The 10,000-nt window shown below is 48.5% G+C and overlaps 1 protein-coding gene across 2 annotated transcripts in view; it reads right to left on the bottom strand.

Moving 5' to 3' along the window:
* The window catches only part of sdccag8 (SHH signaling and ciliogenesis regulator sdccag8), a 48,962-nt gene that overhangs the window by 23,908 nt on the left and 15,054 nt on the right, over positions 1–10,000 (bottom strand). The gene's annotated exons all lie outside the window — the stretch shown is intronic.

The following is a 10,000-nucleotide window of genomic DNA, read 5'->3' as shown; positions in this document are numbered from 1 at the left end:
ATGTTTGTGGCCAGCGTGACACGTGATCCCCGGTGGAATCAGTCACAATTCTGTACATCACACACAAAACACTGGAGCATATACATGGAAGTCCGTCACAGCTAGTGTGACATCACAACAATTAAACAGTTTAAGTGTGTGTGTCGTGAAGGAAGTGGGGAACAAATACAATTTTTTATCCAGACTGTACACAGTATGTACTGTATGAAGTGGGTCATCGGTTTTTGTTTTGCGAGCAAAGTTTTTCTGCTTTTCCGCCCATCCGATTGCTAACCTACCCGGACAAAGAGAGGGGCAGGGAAAGAAAGGAAAACTACAAACTGCAGGGGAATTAAAAAAAAAAATAAAATAAAAAAAGAAATGAAACAGAACTCTTCCTGAAGTCCAAAGGCGCTAATGAAGAGAGAATTCTCCAGTTAAAGTGAAAACTTTTCTCCCCTGCAGCGCTTGGCCCGCATCTCTAAAGTGACCGCGTCTGTCTGTTCCTGTGTGTGTGTGTGTGTGTGTGTGTTCTCCTGCTGTCCTGCTGTCTGGGGTGTGAAAGCGGGTGGCGGGTGTGCAGAGGACACCAGGAGAGTGAGTGTGTGTGTGTGTGTGTGTGTGTGTGTGTGTGTGTGTGTGTGAACCCCCGCTGGGCTTGAACAGCAGCCTGAGCCACCAAAGCACACACCAGGGCACAGCGGGAGATGGCGGGAAGGCGGTGCCAGCCATTTGGTCCTGTGAGAGGTTCCAGGGGGCCGCCTGTGTTTGTGTAGCGTGTGCATGTGCGTGTGTGTGTGTGTGTGTGTGTGTGTGTGTGCGTGTGCTCGTATACCATGTGCCTCACACAGACCTGTTTACCCACCAATTAGCATCGAACGGAACGCCAGAAAGTTCCAGCAGTCAGAAGTGTTGGAGGAGGAGGTTAAAAAATAAAAAAATAATGATAAAAAAAAAAGTACCAGAAACGGACGACGTGCAATTGGTTCATTAATAGGGTTCGTGTCAAATTTATCTTCAGGAACTGCATCAGATTGGATAGAGAAATGAAAATAGAAGAAATTCATGGCCAGGGCAGAAGTCACGCCGGACTAGGGTGCTAATGTATCCGTAGCCGCTCTGTGTGTGTAGTTCGGAAAAGGCTTCAACCCTGGGCCAAGCGTCAGTCAGCGGAATAAAGCACGCCAAATCACCAAGTCCCTGTTCCCCCCAAACGCATCTTTAGATCAGGATGAAAAGATCCAGGGTGCTTTCTGGTGCGCCATTTTGTTTCACCGATCCGATTTTACGGGACGTTGCAAAGCAAACACAAAATGGCTGCCGGTTGTCAGGTGGCAGGTGAAGATAACCAACGACGAGACATATGAAGCCCTGCGTCAAGTGTCTTGGCCGATTGCTGGAGCAGCGGGGTAGCACCAGGGTCCGGATAGTGATTATTATTCCCCCGAGACAGCAACCTGCCTTCCAGCTTATCTGTGTACGGACGTTGGTTGGAGTCTGTGGCGGGAACTTCAGGCCTAGCGGGCAATAGGCTGAACATCCTGTCAGCAGATAGCTGGGCCTGTTTGTATTTCCATGGCTGCGGAGCACTGCAGGACAGCTTGGTAAGTGTGGCCGGTTCGGCGCGGGCCTTGGGCCTAAGGTAGGTTGGAATGGCTGTGGGGCTGCAGCCAGGTACAGAGGATGCTGGGTAAGTGGGTGATGGCAGAGGCGGCGGCTGGCTGGCTGGCTGGCTGGCTGGCTGGCTGGAGCAGGGAGCAAGGAAAGAGGGGTTTAGTTGCTCTGCCTGCCTAAGTGGGCACTATTCAAGCTGTTGCCCATTAGATGTGGGGTGCCAGGGCCCGACCAAGCGGAGAGTTTGCAGCACCCTGCGGTGCGGATGGGATCCCGCGCCAGGAAGCACCAAATGCCGGGGTTTTCATCAGAAAACGAGCACAAATTGGAGTCAGACGGAGGACTTGGAGACCCTCAGCCACACCAGACCGCTGTTTGGGTGGAAGCAAAGAGAATTCACAGCCCCTCCCGATCAACCCCGTAAACTATACAGAGACGCTCACACATGGGTCTCGCATGCATAAGTGAACAAATACTAACGCACAGGCGCTGGGGGACAATTCCTTTTTTCATAATGAATGGTGAAAGACAAGATTTAAATTAGTCAAATCACAAGGAGAAGCGTCATCGCAATTGTTTTCTGCAGTGTTTCTCGCGTTTATTGTCTCGTCGAAAATGTACCACCACCACTTGAAGAACCGACTTTAATCCCAAAACAAAGCCCTGTTGGGATCGGAGAAATGCATTTAAAAAAAAATTAAAAAAATACATCATGTAAACAGAGGGAGTGAAAAAGCGAAAGAGAAAAAAACCTTTGGATTAAATAAAAACTGACAAAATAACTATTGCTACTATCTGAGAGCCATCCTTGCGTGGATCTATTCATCGGACGATTCTGATTTCTGGAGGAATTGACTCAAATAAGAGTATTATAATAAAGTGTTTCCAAACCTTTTTTTCTGCCACGACACACTTTTTAATAATGATATAATCCCACGGCAAACCACTATGCTGTGTAGCCGCTAAAAACGTCTCTGGCTGTGCTTATTAAACAATTCATTTTGAAAATTAAAATAAAAAAACAAAATAAAATAAAATTTAATTTAATTAAGTTAAAAAAAACTAAAAATTAAAACAATTCATTTTGAACGCGACTGATTTACTCTTTGCATCCCAACAAGATAAATCACTCTGACAGAATGGAATTGATTCTCGGGAAAATTCCATTCGCAACTCGGCCGAACCAGCTCTGACTCTGACCAGCGGTCCTCCCCGCACTTGCTGCGCACAATATCAGCTAAATCTAATGAACGAAGAGCTGGAAAATCCAATCACTCTTTTTATCATCACGACAAATAGTTCTGATTGACACGCCCGGAACGGACGAGTTGGATAACATCGGTGCAGCCTTGTACGGCACAGTGTGAAGTAAGTACTGGAGGTAAGTTAAGGTAAGGTTAATTAAGGAGGATTTCAATGTATATTTAATCCAACACAGAAAATGCATTCTATTATACAATAGAACGCATTTCATATATATGTATGACCGTATGTATACGTATGTGACAAATAACCTCTCGAACTTGAACTTGAGCTTGAGCTTGGTTGGAAAAGCATTGCTCTACGCATGACGTGTTTTTAGAATGTATAGAGAACGTATGGAACTCACTCGCCGACGGCGGCGTAAAACGTCACCGTGGGCGCGGTAACAGCGGCCTCCACCGATCAGAGACGTCGCTCTCACGCTGTAGGATTGTCGGTAGTGTAGCACTTCTCCGCGACATCGCGAATAAAACATGTTTTTTCTGCAAATGGGGTTAATATCGTACGGGCCTTCCGGCTTCTACAGGAGCGGATGCCATCGCTTCACCATCCCGCGCCCCGTGCCGAGTCGACCTCGGATGGTTACGACATTACGGTTCATAATCAAAATCCTCCATTCAGAGTAGGCACGGCATTTCCACTTCCGGAAACTCTGAGCTCTATTCCAGAATATCAGTGACACAATATTAATATTCTGTGTCTTTGAATATAAGATAGGATAAGATAAGATATGGCTTTATTAGTCCCACACCGGGGAAATGTACATTGTTCCAGTAGCAAAAAGGGGACAGCAGAAAATAGAGAGGGTTAAATATTAAAAAAATAAAAATAAAAATTTGTAAATTAAAAAAAAATACATATATAAATAGGGGCTGCACTTCATTTTTTATTTTTTTCAAGAATATATGAGAGAGAGACCTTATTTTGGCCTAACGAGTGGAAATGAAACTTCCAACAGCAAATGAAAAACGGAGGGTAAACAAAGTGACACTAAACAGCTGCTTTGCTCTGTTCTGCTGAATGCGCTGTGAACAATGTGGCTCCGACGACACAAACACACGACACCTTGTTACTGAATTCCCTCTCTCAATTCAACGGCATGCATATGCTTCGCTAGGGGACCTTCAGCGAATTACATCACATCAAATTCTTCTCAAAACCTCTCTCACCCACACCCGCACCCGCACACGCACACCTTGCTAGGTGTGGTCAGGACTCAGGCCCACCCCACCCAAAACGGCACCGCTCTCTCTGAAATGGGGAAGGAAGGCCTGATGCAGCCTCCAGCGAGCGGTTCATCTCTCCATCCATCCATCCAGTCCTCAAATCTCCGCTCGTATCCCCCTCTTCCCGTAGCCCCACTCTCCTCCTCCTCCTCCTCCTCCTCATCTCTCTCTCCCTCCCACCTTTTTTTTTTCCTTTAACTAAACTGGCTGGGTCTCCCTCCATCTGCTGGTTCTTCCTTCAGTGGCCCTGCACCTGTTCACACCTCCTCTCCTGTTGGGCACCACTTCTCTCTTTGCCCATCCTTCTCCCTCCCTCCCTCTCTCTCTCCCCCCCTCCCTCCCTCCCTCCCTCTCTCTCCCTCGCTGCCAGGCCCATTCCTGGCTCGTCCAGCCTCTCTGTCATTCAATCCATCTGTCCACGAGTCAACTTTGTTTACAGCGGGTGGCCCAAGCCGCTTCTCTTCTTCAAGTAGCGCCACGGCCCGCCAAGGTCAGCGGCGAACCAACGAGGCCCATAAAACAGCGGACAGCTAATGTTAATTTACTACCCGAGTAAATAAATGGAAAGCCTTCAAATCTGCCCTCCCACTCCTACGCACAGTGCATTGCCATGGACAATCACCGAACACACACATTAAAGAACTGTTATTTGTCCTAATTTCGCACTCTCGCTCTCCCTATTAAATGTATGTACGTGGGTGTGCACGAAAAAGGTGCACATGGCATGGACACATCCTCAAGCAACGCACGCACGCACACGCATACACACCCGCACGCACGCACGCACGCACACACACACAGTGCATATTCTCACCATAAGGAATCCACTTCTGGAAAGAAGCAATTAGATGTCAAGTCTGCCATTCAATCAAAAAAAAATATTGTTTTATTTGAAATTAATACTAAAATAATGCACGAGAAGTTGAAAAGTCTTAATTGGCACAGATGACTGATGGTCTTAACACATGAATAGCAGCCTGGCAGCAGAGACATCTGTGATTTTTAAAAATAAACACTCGGCATACGTACAATATGCTCCCGTATTGCCCCCATCCAGAAACCCATAACTCCACGTCAGTGTCAAATCTGTACGGCGCGGAAAGAGTCGTGGGAAACATATGTTTTCAGAGCCGGGAGGGTCACATCCACTTCAGCTCAGACGGTGAGATATCGACGGACTGAAAACGGGGGGTCACGGAGGGAGGTGGTTCACCGCTCTCCATGGTGGCACCGCCCGGCTGTTTATGGGTCTTGCCAAATGTTGAAAAGCAGACTGAAATCCTTAAATCCGCCGCCTTAAAACTTACTGTTTTGGACGTTGGACGGAAGGCAATCCATTTTAATTGTTAAAATAAATTTGGGAAATGTGTAAAAAAAGAAATTATAATTTAAATACAGCAAGAATGAGGATATTGTTTGAAAAAGGGAAGGCGAGGGAAAGCAGCAGTGTCAAACAGCGCAGAATAAAAAGAGAGAGGGAGAGAGAGAGAGAGAGAGATACAAAGTAAGACGCTCAGCTAGAGCTCCTTCTCCTGCTGTCAGTGAGGCAACCTGTGTCGGAATCCACTTGACACCTGAGATGCTGTATTCTGTTATGAATACCCCCACGCACGCACGCACGCACGCCCGCGCCCGCACACACACACACACACACAGTGTATTAACCTCAGGGTCACCTGGCAGACAAAGACACTTACAGATGCATTAAACCCCCACCCCGCCATCCCTGCTACGTTAAGTGTGTTCATTCGCTTCACGTCATTCACTTTGCTTTTCCATTCTTTTCTGTTAGTTTTACCTCCCCTCCCCTCCACCCAGCTGATCCCCCTCTCCCCAATCTAGAATCAGCCCTCCCGCCCCTTCGCTCCATGTGGGTTTCTGTGTGTTCCTGGGCAGGGGATCAGATGCCCAGCGAGGTGGGGTGAGGGGGGAGGCTATTGAGATGGGAAACAAAATAAAAGGGCGGCGGGCGGGCGGGGTAGTAGTGAATAGTGCCCCCCGCCCAAAACTCCTCCACCTCAATGCTCATCTTCTCACCTCCACTCTACTGAACTACACCTCCTCTCCGCTCCCACCGCACCCTGAGCGGCTTGCCACGTTGTTCTCTCCGTGCCGGTGCTTGACTGCTCCTGGTGTTTTTGGGGAGGTCGTGCCGAGGTCGCGGAAGACATTCCGACGCCGGTAAAGAAGGCCCAAAGGTGGCATGGGAAATGGTGTCCGACGTACGGCTTCCAGCTGTTCGGAGAGGACGGGGACTTTGCGCCGAGTGTGAAGACATGCGGGGGAGGACAGCGGCTGGCGCCTCGGCGCCTTTTGCATTTCTCACATCCGGCTCCTCGGTCTTTCTTGTGTTTTGTGGTTGAACATTTCCGTGCGGCTGCCGCACCTCAAATCGGGTCGCTCCTACCTTTCCAGACTTCCACCACCCGTTTCCTCCCCGCATGTTCGAGATCTCCGTTTTCACTCTCACCAACGCTTCCTTCCCTTCGCTCTGTTCTTTCCCCAGCACATCTACTCACTTTGTACCGCAGATTAACTGCTCTGCTTTTGCTTTCCTCCCTGTCTCTCTTTCTGTCACTCTCTCTCTCTCTCTATCCTCCAGTGTGATGATCCTGTCTTTTTGATCATCTGACGGTACCATCTGCCTGGAGTGGCACTGCCCCGCTACCTACCAGGCACGGCCTGGCACTGCTGTGCCCACAAAGGGCAACTGTGGGGGAGAGGGGAAAAATATCACCACAAGAAGAATGAAGTGAAAAAAAACAAAAAAAAAAACGATCAAAGGATTGACGGATAAATGGAAGGAGTGACAGCGGTTCAGTCCTTATGAATGAAAGCTGTGCCTACTGGGCAGTGGTGCCATCTTGACATGAAGGCACCTAGCCAGCCATTCGTTTCACACACACACACACACACACACACACACACACACACACACACACACACACACACACACACACACACACACACACACACACACACACACACACACACACACACACACACACACACACACACACACACACACACGTTTCTGAAAGTCAAAAGGACAGGAACAAAAACAAAACAAAAACATTTGTTAACTTTAACCGCAAGCCTGTGTATTTTATGGTGGAAAAGGCTCGAGATCAAAACGCTTAGAAGTCGGAACATAGGATATCAAATACGTTCAGATCTGTTGGAGATATCAAATGGTTTTTTTTGAGGAACATGAAACATTTCAAAGAGTGAGATAAACAGCTTAGCATGGCGTTTTTAACTATGGAAAAAGCCACAGAAGGGGAAAGGCGAGGATGAAAGACGGGATGAAAGAACGAGGTGAGGGATCTACAGTATGGATAGACAGATAGACAAAAGATAGACCGATGGTAAATAGATAGATCTCTCTCTCTCTCTCTCCGTGTCCCCCAGCAGTCATGTATGTAGGCCAGTATCCCAGGGCTGATTTGGCCGGGCTGACAACAGTTGTAGCTGACAGATTTGCCTCCATCTTGCCTGAGGTCTCCCAGTCAGCGATCTGTCTCATCTATTCTATCCGCAGCCTCGCAAGATGGAGAACAGGCCTGCCTGCAAAATCCTCCAATTCAAAGACCAATGCATAAAAACCACGCGAAGGTCCTTCGGACACAATAAAAAAATTAGGCGCAATCTTCCAGTTTCCCTCACTTTCATTATTTATCCGTTTAGGCTAATCGTTCACTTTATTTCAGGCGCTACCACTCAACTGTATGGACATGACGATTACACGTGGAGACTTTAAATCTTCTGCTCTGCAGCTGAGAGATGATCGGACATCCGACGGCTGAATAGACGCTTGTCGGTGACATGCATATTAATACTTCAGTTGTGTATTTTTCTGGGCTGTAACCAAAGCAGCAATCCATAATCATCATCATCTGCGTCGGGCGGATGACACTGGAAGCCGTGGAATTCCATTCGAAACGACAACGATGTCGAAAACATCTGGGTTCGCCCTCCTCTTCACCCCAGGACGGTTACATCCCCTTCCCGGAAAGTATTTCTTCTTCTGATCAATTGATTTGAGGGTTTTTTTTGTTTTTTGTTTTTTTCTTGTTCATTCCAGGGGGTGGAGATATTGATTTTCCTCTGGTGCCGTTCTTTTTTTACCGACTGTTCCTCCACAATTTCACCACGGCTGCCTCTCGCTTCTTGCTCGTGCCCGATCTTGGAATGGAAATTGGTAGAAAACGGAAACGGAAGAAAGAGGAGCACATGCACACACACCATTGCTTCTGGAAAAGTACCAGCTGAAAATATCAACAAAGTTCAATATTGGATGTCACTTTTTTTTTTTTTTTTTTTAAACAAAACAATTAAAAATATGTGCAACATTATGTGTTTTTAAGGGGAAAGAGGGACCAAAGTGAGAGAGAGGGACATGAAGAGAGAACAGATGACAGGGAAGATAAAGGATCTTGTGAGGAAAGGGAGGGACAAGGAAAGAGCGCGAGACCAAGAGAGAGTAAAGGAGAGAGAGAGCAAGACCAAGAAAGAGTAAAGGAGAGAGAGAGACCGAGTGAGAGTAAAGGAAAGAGAGAGACCGAGGGAGAGTAAAGGAGGGAGCGAGACCGAGGGAGAGTAAAGGAGGGAGCGAGACCGAGGGAGAGTAAAGGAGGGCGGTGAGAAGGCAGGATGGCACTCCGACAGTGAAAAGAGGAACACGGCAAGGTCTCGTCACCAGGACAACGGGCCCACCACTGTCAACATCATGACACTCTGCTGTACACACACACACACACACACACACACACACACACACACACACACACACACACACACACACACACGGCTGGCCGGCGGCCCTCTCCCAGCTGCCCTATCCGTAACTGTCTGATTAGTTGTGCTAAGCAGCCCCTCCCCTGCCAACCATGGTACCATCTGCTACCCAACAACATGGCTGCCGACCAGACAAAAACACACACACACACACACACACACACACACACACACACACACACACAGTCTAACTTATACTTGGCATACTTGGCCCTGCTCCTGTCACATACAGAGGCACACATCAAACTTTGCACGCATGTTTAGCCCAAAGGTAACAACACTTAACATTGGCACAAAGGCGTGAACACAAATGGTGCACACGTGAGCACAGTTGTTTATTATGTGTGTGATTGTGTGTGTGTGTGTGTGTGTGTGTGTGTTTGATGGAGGTGACAGCAGCAATGCTCTGCCATTGGCAGGTAGAAAGACTGCACTGTGTGTGTGTGTGTGTGTGTGTGTGTGTGTGTGTGTGTGTGTGTGTGTGTGTGTGTGTGTGTGTGTGTGTGTGTGTGTGTGTGTGTGTGTGTGTGTGTGTGTGTGTGTGTGTGTGTGTGTGTGTGTGCGCGGTAGCTGGCAGCGCTTGCAAGTTCATTACGGCCCCCACCTCTCCTGTGCGATCGCGGCCCACACGGCGCCCCGGCCCTTTTATTCCGGGCCGTGATTGGACAAGGACGCCCCGCCGAGTTGGTTTGCAGCAGTTTTGTCGCGCCCAGATTTCGCTCGCCACGCAAAGCCAGCCTCTGGCGGGACGCGGCATCTGCTCGCTCACCTTCCTCATTTACACTTCTCCGCCCTCGCACGCACACACACACGCTGAGAGAGAGAGACACACACATACACACATACACGGACACACACGCGTGCGCGCCGCGCACAATTTTGTTCTCCGCCTTCCCAGACCCCGCGCTATCGCAATCTGCAACTGCCGAGAGAGAAAAGAAGTCAGAGGGAGGCGGAAGGAGAGGAGGAGAGGGAGAGAGGGAGAACGAGGGAGAGAGAAAGCAGGAAAGGAGGCAGAAGCGTGACATGTTTAATAGAATCGAGGGAAACTTGGTGTGCGAGAGTCACGGAGGTGGGCCTGGAGCTTTGTTTGGCTGGCTTCCTCTTTCCGCTTCCCAGCG

This window comes from Zeus faber, assembly GCF_960531495.2.
Source record: "Zeus faber genome assembly, chromosome: 16".
NCBI lineage: Eukaryota > Metazoa > Chordata > Actinopteri > Zeiformes > Zeidae > Zeus > Zeus faber.
This window is presented reverse-complemented; position numbering and strand designations above follow the sequence as displayed.